This window comes from Rhinolophus sinicus, linkage group LG18 (genome assembly GCF_036562045.2).
Source record: "Rhinolophus sinicus isolate RSC01 linkage group LG18, ASM3656204v1, whole genome shotgun sequence".
NCBI classification, from domain to species: Eukaryota; Metazoa; Chordata; class Mammalia; order Chiroptera; family Rhinolophidae; genus Rhinolophus; species Rhinolophus sinicus.
This window is the reverse complement of record NC_133767.1, coordinates 17,660,179-17,671,304: the sequence shown is the minus strand read 5'-3', so window position 1 is coordinate 17,671,304 and position 11,126 is coordinate 17,660,179. Positions and strand designations below refer to the sequence as shown.

At 49.0% G+C, this 11,126-nt stretch overlaps 1 pseudogene; it reads right to left on the bottom strand.

The window, feature by feature from the left end:
• Positions 1 to 1,198: 1,198 nt before the first annotated feature.
• LOC109459818 (large ribosomal subunit protein uL4) lies at positions 1,199 to 2,741 on the bottom strand (annotated as a pseudogene).
• Between the last annotated feature and the right edge of the window lie 8,385 nt (positions 2,742 to 11,126).

Below are 11,126 nucleotides of genomic sequence, written 5' to 3'. Positions count from 1 at the left end.
TCTTGAGATCATTAGTAGAGACTACCCCCCATCTGTAAAGTGGAGAGGAAACCGAGGCCGGGAAATGACTAATCCAAAGTCACGCTGACAGGAACGTGGCCCCGTCTTACTCATCAGCCAAACTGTCCTTTTGGTCATCAGCTTTCCTAGACTCCAGGCTGGGACAGGGTGGGGCTGCCTGGCCAGCCCCTCTGCAATGGCTCCTGCACTAGCAACATCTCCTTCCACTGCCAGTTCCTCTAGGAGTCCAGTTTGGCTAAGGAGCTGTGGAGTCTTAACACTCTGGCTGCAGGTGCATTCATCCCGCCTTCTCCCCACGTCCCTCCCCCCCTCACATTGGGAGGCACCCTTTGGCGCCACCAGCTGGTCACACGGCACACCCGGCAGGCCTGTGCGTGGCACCTGTGGCCATGTTCTCAGATGTGGGGGATGATCCTGCAGGGGAAGCAGGGTAGGAACTGCAGTGCCTCCCTGGGCGTCTAGGATGGGTTCCTCAAGAGCATCGAGGGAGGGTCCAGGTGCCATTGTCTGGGCACACAAGTGGAGGCTGCAGCCCTTTGGTCCAGGTACAGCTGCCAGGCTTGCCAGGTCTCTGCTAAGGAAGAAGAAAGATCCCAGGAGTGGAGAGAAGCTTGGGTTTACAGGCTGTGTAGCTGGAGGGGGGCAACTCAGCCTCTCTGATCTCTTTTCTTGTGAAATAGGCCAGCAGTTACCCTACGGAGCAAGGTTGATTTTTTTTTTTTTAAGATTTTGTTGGGGAAGGGGAACAGGACTTTATTGGGGAACAGTGTGTACTTCCAGGACTTTTTCCAAGTCAAGTTGTCCTTTCAGTCGCAGTTGTGGAGGGTACAGTTCAGCTCCAGGTCCAGTTGCCGTTGTTAGTTGCAGGGGGCGCTGCCCACCATCCCTTGCGGGAGTCGAACCAGCAACCTTGTGGTTGAGAGGACACGCTCCAACCAACTGAGCCATCCGGGAGGCAGCTCAGCTCAAGGTGCCCTGTTCAATCTTAGTTACAGGGGGCAGAGCCCACCATCCCTTGCAGGACTCGAGGAGTTGAACCGGCAACCTTGTGGTTGAGAGCCCACTGGCCCATGTGGGAATCGAACCGGCAGCCTTCGGAGTTAGGAGCACGGAGCTCCAACCACCGTAGCCACCACGCTGGCTCTCCACTAATGTCTTGATGTCTCCACATGGATCTCTAATGTCCACCAGCCTTATTCCTTTTCTTCCCTACCGCTGGCTTCTTGCCTGGAACCCCCTTCTCATCGGATTTGGCTTCTAGCGCTGCTGCTGCTTTATGCCCCGGAGCTGGTGGTTCACAGTCTGGAGAAGAAGGGTGTCCCGGGGCATGGTCTATGCATGTGGGTTTAGCTTCAACATGATTCGCAGATTTTTCAGTGGATTCTTCTTCAGTACTCTGCAATAAGGAATCTTTTCGCGTGGTGCTCGGAGAGCTCTTTGGATCTCTGGGCTTTTCCAGATTCTGCTCAGGTCTGTATTGAGCGTCTTGTGCAGGGGAAGGTGGTAGTTACTCTTGAGGGAGGCGGCGTTACTCCAAGTGCCACAGACACCCTCTAACTTGCGGAAAGCACTTTCAGTCCAAATGCAGAAATGGCTGCCATGGCCGGCAGGAGCGAGTTTCACAGTGTTCAGTTTGCTTACATTAAGCAGAGTAACTCCAGGGATGTTTCTGAAGGCTCTGACGATGCCGTTGTCCTCTTTATAGGTGATACAAGGTCCCCTGTGCTGGATCTGATGACAGTTTCTCCCTTTGCCCTTGCAGCTCTCTTTCGCTGAGAGGTGTTGACCTTTTTAATACCAGCCTTAAGCTTCTTAAGAAGGAAAACAGCCTCCGTGGTCTTCCTGTAGCCTTCAACTTGACTTTCAACCACCAAAGGAAGTTCAGGAACTTCCTCAATACGATGACCTTCAGGCATGACCAGTACTGGGAAGGCTGAGGCAGCCAGGGCAGAGCAGATGGCATGTTCCTTCTGTGTCATGTTCATTCTGTGGTGTCAATGGCGCCAGGTTTTGGTTGGTGCAAACAGGAGGCCTCCACGACACATACTGCCAAAAGCGCTGTGGCCAGAACAATGAGTCCCACCGCCTGGAACCCTGGGAATTCCAGCCACAGCTCTGCCAGGACCCACGGCTCAGCACTGGTTTGATGACCAGCTAATTCACTGACAGCACAGGGCTCTCTATTGTTTCTGTGCAAGTTGGTATGAACCAAGTTTACACTATCTGGTCGAATGGGAGCTGTGAACACAGCAGGCAAAGTGACATTTTTGCCAGATGATTCCCCTGTTCAGAGTCCCCTGCTGTCAGTGTATTAGCACACGCCATGATGGGGAGAGGAGATGGCTACGCCTCTCAACCCGGCGGCTTCCATAGGAAAAGAAGGAAGCTTCTCTTTAAATTGCACACGTGAAGATGGGGAGGGAGTGTGGGGAGCCATGGTTTCTTGCAACCCTGAACCTTGCAGACTGGCTCGGTTTCTGCCCCCATAACATTGTCTCTGCCTTATCTGAAAAGCGCCTAACGGCTGCTGAGGAATGTGGTGGAAACGGCCAGTTCCCAGACACAGAAAACTAAGGGCTTTCTAGACAATTAGTAGATTCTGTCTCCTTGAGATATTTACTTTTGTGAGTTTCAGTGACCTTGTATCTTCTATGTCAAAGTAAGGTTGAAGCTGGAAAGATTTACTTTCACTGAGATAATGCATATCTTCTTCGTTTAACTGCACGTACTCAAATTGTATATATTGGTTAGAGATAATAAACTCAGGGCTTCAGCATGACTGAAGACCGGCCGCATTAGCATTTGTGTGTGTCTTTTATTTCATTCCCACTCCCCATTCAGGTACTGATCGACTCGTGGCGGCTGGCCCGTCACACTTGGCGCCGAACAGGGACCTGAATACGGGGGTAACAGTGAGAACACCATGTGGCAAGGGCCCAGCTCGTAGAGAGCTTATCAGTGGATGCGTGGTGAGTAAGGCACAATACCCCTCGGTCGAATGAATGTGTGAGTGAGTGATAGTTCCACGACTTCTTGTCACGGAGCTTGATTGGGCCCTAATCTGCGATTCCGGTTCTGTCATACGGCATAACGGCGACTGGACTTCTGTCTACCTGTCCGGGGGGTTATACCGGAGCGCCTTAGCCAAGACAGATTTGGCTCCGCGAGGGGCACGGCCAGACGGGCATCAGAGTGTTTTCTTTGTTTGAAAGAAGGGCCGAGTTAGGGTGAAGGATGGGTCACGCTAGCAGCAAGGACCTGTATGTTAGAGGACTTAAGAAATTGCTTGCCCGTGGCAGTCGGGTGAGCAGAGAACAGTTAGATAAGTTTTAGAATTTGTAAAGAAGTTTGTCCATGGTTTCCAGAAGAAGGCACTGTCAGTCTGGAAACTTGGGAGAAAATGGGAGAGCAGTTACAAGATTATTATGCTGCCCACGGACCTCAGCAGATCCCTGTAGAAACATTCGGGTTGTGGACCTTGATTAGAGATTGTTTAGATCTCAGGCGTAAGAGCTGTAAGCTAGAGAAAGTAAAACAAGCTGGCAATGAAGAAATTCTTTCATCTGCCGCTTCTCTGGCAGAGAGAGAAAAGGGGGAGGAAGCCAAACCCACAGAAGAATTTTTTAAAGATACAGAGCCTATTTATTATGAACCTCCGATCGAGGACTGGGAAGATTTAGACTCTCAGGATCAGGAAGACTTAGAGGATGAAACAGCCAAACATAATAGGAACAAATACCCTCCTTTGGTGGCTATGGCTCAAGAAGGCAGACAACCTGCAGGCACTACACTTTCTTTTGCAGATCAGCTAAAAAAGATTCAGGGACAGCTGATTGAACTTAAAGTTGCTGTGGATGGAGGAAATTGTCCTCGGAGTCCCCAGATTCCTTTTAGAAATCAATGGAATCCTCGGGGTAAAGATCCCCCTTGGAAGCAGAGGTGCAAAGATTACAAGCTGCACTCACTTCCCTCTCTGTTCAAATGCAATTAGTCCAGGCTCAACAGACTGGGCCTTTATTAAAATCTCAATCAAAATAGAAGCCTAGGTTACAATTAAGTTCTCCTCCAAGTGTAGTTGCAGGGCTGGATCCACAGCCTGAGGCCCCTGTTGTAGCCCCTGTGACAATGAGACAATTACCAGGCGTTAATCTACAAAGGTACCCGGTACAAAAGAGTTTAGAAGCTGCTAGTACAGGAGCAACTTTAAAAGGGACACATTGCTTCCTCCAATTATCCCTGGAATTATCCCATTTTTGATATTAAAAAAAAAAATCTGGTAGATAGAGATTATGACAAGATTTACAAAAGGTTAATAAAACCATGGAATTAATGGGAGCCTTACAGACAGGCTTGCCCTGTCCTACAGCCATACCAAAAAACACATATAAAATTGTTTTGGACTTAAAAGATTGTTTTTATACTATACCTTTAAATCCTGATGACTGCCCTAGGTTTGCTTTCAGTGTTCCTTCTGTTAATTTACAAAAACCTTTTAAGAGATATCATTGGCTAGTGCTACCTCAAAAAATGGCTAGTAGCCCTACATTATGTCAAAAATTTGTATCAGCTGCTATAAAACCTACCTAAAGGACATTTTCAGATATTTACATCATCCACTACATGGATGACATACTTCTTGCCCACTCTTGTGAACCAAAGTTGCTTGCTGCTTTTGCTCATTTACAAAAAAAAAAGCTCCACGATTATGGGCTGGTTATAGCCCCCCCAAAAAAATTCAGCAAGTGCCTCCTTACTCTTATCTGGGATATTGTTTAATGCCTCAGGCCATTGTGCCTCAAAAAATACAAATCCGGCGAGATTGTTTAAAAACATTAAATGATTTCCAAAAGCTACTGGGAGACATTAATTGGATTAGACCTCAGTTGCGGTTGACAACCGGTGAATTACAACCTTTGTTTAAAATATTACGTGGGAAAGCTGATCCTACTTCTCCCCGCGAGATAACACGGGGAAGAGGCTTTGCTTGTATTTCTCCAGGTCCGGAAGAAAAACCTTTGTGAATTCCTGGTCGGTGTTAAACCATACCATGAACAACAGCCCACAGAAGAAAAGACATCTATAGATACCAATCCACGCCCCTAGGGTGTGAAAAAGCTCTCACTTTCTGCAGCTGCAGAAGGACTTTCCACTTCAGACCCTGTTAAATAGATAAAGACTTTGGGTAGAGGTTTTGCTGGGGATATTGCTATTCTGTTTATTGTTCTGTTTATTTTACATAGTCCTCAGATGTGGACAAATAGCCCTCCGACAGGCTGTAAATGAAATAACTACACGTTCTGTGTTTCTCATACTTCAAAAACAAAAAAGGGGGAGATGTAGTCACACAACAGCCTAGCCGACTGTCCCCCCATGTCTTTCCTTAAGGAAAGAAGAGCCTGTAAGACTGTGCCTTTTTAGGAACTTTGCTTATCTCTATATTTTACACCTTATGTCTCTCTGTCTGGTCCCCAAAAGATGGTTTGCAGCCAAAGACGGGTAAGATATCTCACGGGAGATACAACCTAAGCCAGGCAAAACCGAGTGGGGACCCCCAATGAGCTGCCTTAAAAGATCCAAAAAGGAGCCTTGCCTCCCTTCCACCCTGCCTGGGAAAAGCCACTGCTGTCTCTGGCTTTCCTCAAAGGAGATCGGTAGCCAATGACGGGTAATGATCAGTAAGCGTTTTTACAACCTAAGACAGGAGTCGATCGCTTTGATGATCGATATCCAATGACGGGTAAGTGAGAATGTCTGTACTGACCACCTAAGCCAGACACGATCTCAAAAAAATAAATAAATAAAAATAAAAAAGGGGGATATGTAGGGAATTGGAGCATTAAGGGTTAAGAAAATGTAACTTCAAGCAGAGTTTGGGAGGATGGCTGAGGGAAACTCCGATAAGCATAAAAAACAGACACCTGCTGTTCTGGGGATGAGAAATTACCAAAGAGATAAAGACAGTCAGGGTCAAACTTTGAGAAAACGTAACTAATCTGTACTTGCTGCCTCAGCCGCTTTATGTAACCTTCTTGTTTCTGTGTGTATAAAAGAAAGCTGGCTTCATGATGAAATTCAAAGTATGAGAGAAGCTGAACCCTTAAAATTTGATGCAGCTCAGGCTGCCTCTGAGTTTGTTGATGTTCTTAGGAGTGTTTTGCCCTCTATGCCTTATATTACCCATTCTGTTATAATATTTCTTACATTGGGCATCTGTGTCTGCTTGGTTCTGTGCCTACTCCCCATCCTCATCAGATGTTTCATCAGCAGGATGTTAGACTTACGAGCTGACATCCATCAGCTTGAGCTCAAGGCGAAGCCTTAAGTATTTCTCCCCCATGCATTTAGACTGGCGGGTTAGTCAACGACGGGCAAATACTTGGGAGCCGCTTCAACACCTAAGACAGGGCTTGTATTAATAAAATATGAGTACCAATGACGGGTAAGTTGAGGCAGGCGTCCTGGGATGCCTAAGTCAGGCACCGTCACCTCGCCATCCTGGCTGGATGGACTTTGCTTTTATAAAATAAAAAAGGGGGAGATGTGGGGAGCCATGGTTTCTTGCAACCCTGAACCTTGCAGACTGGCTCGGTTTCTGCCCCCATAACATTGTCTCTGCCTTATCTGAAAAGCGCCTAACGGCTGCTGAGGAATGTGATGAAAACAGCCTGTTTTCTCCAGCACTGGAGCCAATGGCTTTTTTTGGTTGAATACCAGATAAAGTAATTGATTTAAGGACCACCTTGTAAAAGAAAAATCTATGTCTTTAAACAGCAAAATCACACTCAGCATGGTAAGAGGTTACCAGATCAATTCTGTCTCTCCTGGGCCCACAGTTCATCTGTTTCCCAGCTCCCTTGCACATAGATGTGGCCATATGACCGAGTTGCAGCTCACAGAACACGATGGAAGGATGGGCCCATCCCCTGCCTTCCAAATAAGCTGCCTGTGCTGTCCTCTAGGTAACCCTCCGGTCCCCAGCCGGCAGATGACGCAAGCAGAGCACTTGGAAGCCGTGTGTTGCAAATGGAGGAACCATTAAGATGGGAGGAGGCCGAGTGCCTGAGTCTCCACATCAAGAGAGTTACTTCCTAGTCGGGGCACGGGTTAGGACCTAACATAAGTTAGAAAGAAACTTCTATCATGTTTGGGCCACTATGCATCTTGAGGGTTGTTACAGCAGTTAGGACACCTCTAATCACAGTAGGAGAGCCACCTGAGGGGACAGCGGATTCATGGTGGCTATCTGTGCCCTCTCGGAGGCAGAGCCCACAAGGTGGAGTGAGCTGGTGGGGTGTTGTGAGGACAGAGTCCCAGAGAGCGGTTTCCAGGATCTCGGCCTCATGTTGAAAGGTGCTGGCTCAGGTAGTAGATGGTCATCATCTGTGACTAGTTGGCCATCAGCTGTTACCAGTTAGCCATTGGCCACTGATAAAACTGCCGTGGCTGAGCTAGCAAGCGCGGATTGCAGTTAGCAAGTGGGGTTGGTTGGCAGAGAAGCAGACGGCCGATTGGGATCGTGTGGCTCCTGCTTCCTGTGTCTCCAACCCAGGCGCCACTGAGACCATAGTGGTATGACTCCCCTACCTATGGCTCCATGGGTGTTCCTTTTTGGCCTCACCATGTCCTGAGTTCTTGTGTGGGGAGCAGGACCAGAGATCCCGCATGCCGCCCCGCATGACAGGTGTCTTGCATGGTGGTTATTCCTTCAGTCTGACAGCATATCGTTGAATTCCAGAAAATTATTACAGGACATATCTTAGTTTGGGCTGCTATAACAAAACACCACAGACTGGGGGGGCTTATAAACAGAAATGTATTCCTCCCTGTTCTGGAGGCGGGAAGTCCAAGATCAAAGCATCAGCATAGTGGCGTTCTGGTGAGAGCCCACTTCCTGTTCACGGCTAATGCCTTCTCTGTGTCCTCACATGGTGAAAGGAGGGAGGGAGCCCTCTAGCCTAACCACCTCTAATCGCCCCACCTCCAAATACCATCCCATCGGCCATGAAGGTTTAATGTAGGGATTTTACAAATGTTCAGGCCATAGCAACACAGGTGACTCCACTGTTTCCCCAGATCAGAATGAGTGACGCCGATGCAGCCTAGCCTTTCCCCACCCCGTCCTCCAGGAGGTCCCAGGGCCACCCGATCCTAGTCTGTAAACACAGGCTTGGGCGCTGCAGGTTCTGCCTGGGCTCAGTCCAGCCACTAGTCACAGGGCCCAAGGTACCAGGCCCCCCAGGGCAGGGGCTGTCTTCAGACCACAAGCAGAGTGAAGAATGCTCCCCTCTCCTCCCCAACTCTCCCTTCCATTTTTTCAGACCAGATAGCTGGATTTACATAAATTAGAGACTCAAGTCACTGTGAATGGTTAGGGTCCACAGGGCTTGAGTGAGTGGACGCGTCTGTCTGGAGGGGGAGCTGACTCAGGAAGAGATGAAGGTCCGCTCCCACCTTGACTGGGAAGCAGGCCAGGTAGGGGGCCACCTGCAGAGCTGGAGGGGCAGCACCGCTTGAGAATCACTCTCAAGGACAAATCCCTTCCTGCCACCATCTTGCTCTTCGGCATTGGCCCTACAAGTGCTCCCCGACAGTCCAGGTGATTCCCGATGGCAGGACCTGGTTAAATAAATGCCACCATTAAGACCAGGTAGGTGGACTGCTGTGTGTGGCTGTGGGGACAGAGCCCCAGAGAGCAGTTTCCAGGCTCTCGGCCTCATATGGAGGGGTGCTGGCTTGGGTAGTAGATGGCCATCAGCTGTAACCATTGAGCCATTGGCCACTAATATAACTGCTGCGGCTATGGAGGGAAGAGGAGCAGAGTCGAGGAGAGTGGAGGAGAGTCGTCGGTCGGTTGGCAGAAAAGCGGACAGCAGGTCGCACGTCGTGTGAACCCAGCCTCCAGTGAGACCACAGTGGTATGACTTCCCTACCTATGGCTCCGTGGGTGTTCCTTTTGGGCCTCACCGTATCCTGCATTCTTATGCGGGGAGCGGGACCAGAGATCCTGCAGGCCGCCCCGCGTGACAGTGGTAAATACACAGCTAGCCAGCCAGGTTGGCCTTCCTCTCAGCACCTCTCTCCTCTCTGGAAACTGGGCAGGCAAAGGCCTGTTGTATTGTTTAGGACCCAGTAGAGTATAGGTGTCAGGTGACATGAGGTAATATACACAGAAAGCACTTGGAACAGCAGTCAGCATATAGACTATAGCATATGAAGGTAATATATACAGAAAGCACTTGTTAGCAGGACAGCATATAGAAAATAAATTTTAAAGTATGTAAAGATACATGTAGCTGCAAAGAATTTAGACAGAGATACATAAGCAATGAGTAGCAGTGGTCACCTCTGGGGAGAAGCAAGAGCCTGCGGTGGTAGGAGACTATGTCATCCTTTTGTAGTGTGTGCAATTTAATTTTTTTGACCACGTGAATATTTTACCTGTTATTTATGTATTTATTTTTAAAGATTTTATTGGGGAAGGGGAACAGGACTCCATTGGGGAACAGTGTGCACTTCCAGGACTTTTTTCCAAGTCACGTTGTTGTCCTTTCAATCTTAGTTGTAGAGGGTGCTGTTCAGCTTCAAGTTGTTGTCCTTTCAGTCCCAGCTGTGGAGGGCGCAGCTCAGCTCCAGGTCCAGTTGCTGCTGCCAGCCACAGGGGGTGCAGCCCACCATCCTTTGCGGGAGTCGAACCGGCAACCTTGTGGTTGAGAGCCCACTAGCCCATGTGGGAACCCAACCGGCACCCTTCAGAGTTAAGAGCATGGAGCTCAAATCGCCTGAGCCACTGGGCCGGTCCTTACCTATTATTTTGAAAGATTCCTTCAATGGCTCCACGTGGCCTCCAGGTAAAGTCGACTGGGCTCCTTGGGCTGCCCAGTCTCTCACCAGCTCTCCAACCCCAACCCCCAGCACCTGGTGTTCCAGTCACATAGGCTCTGATGTTTCCATTTCCACAACTGCCCAGGGTGCTCTCTGGCCTGTTCCCTTGGCTGAAAACCAGCCCTCTCCTCTGCATTAACCCTTCCTGCCCCAACCCCTACCAACTTCCTATGTAAGATGCCCACCTTCCCCAGCACCTCCCTCCCTGCATGACCACCTCCCCTCAGCCTGTTCCCACCCACCCATCCTGGGCCTAGCTCAGCTGAGGCTCAACAATCTGCTGAATTTCAGCTCTCCTGGATGCTAGGGCCTCTTGGCTAAGCTACGAAAAGATAAAATGAGTAACATCTGCAAAGAATCCCCAGCACAAGATCTGGCGTATGGTAGGCTCAATATCGTTTAAAAAAACCAGTGCCAGACAGCAGAGAAAACTCAGATGATAGCTGTTAGGGACAGATGTCCAGAATGTCTACTATCCGTAGGAGACTGAAAAATGTTTAAGGAACAGTGTGGGGACAGAACCAAGAGTGTAGTTTCCAGTCTCTCGACCTCACGTGGAAAGGTGCTGGCTCAGGTAGTAAATGGCCATCAACTGTGGCTAATTGGCTGTCAGCTGTAACCAGTGAGCCACTGGCCACTAATATAACTACCATGGCTAAGCTAGCAACAAATGAGGGGCTAGCAAGATGGTGTCTGGGAGGTGGGGGGTGGGAGATGAGGGTAAGGGGGATCAAATATATGGTGATGGAAGGAGAACTGACTCCGGGTGGTGAACACACAATGGGATTTATAGATGATGTAATACAGAATTGTACACCTGAAATCTATGTAATTTTACTAACAATTGTCACCCCAATAAATTTGGGGAAAAAAAAAAAAGAGATGGTGTCTGAGCTAGCAAGGCGGATTGCAGTTAGCAAGTAAGGTTGGTTGGTTGGCAGAGAAGCAGACAACAGATTGCAAATCGTGCGGCTCCTGCTTCCTGTGTCTCCAACCCAGCCGCCAGCGAGACTACAGTGGTGTGACTCCCCTATCTGTGGCTCCGTGGGTGTTCCTTTTTGGCCTCACCATATCCTGCGTTCGTATGTGGGGAGCAGGACCAGAGACCCCGCATGCAACCCTGCATGACAAACAGTGATTCTCGATGTTCTCAGGAAGACTCTTATCACCTGGAGTTTATTAAAATTGCAGACTTCTAGGCCCATCCCTAGAGACTCCAACTC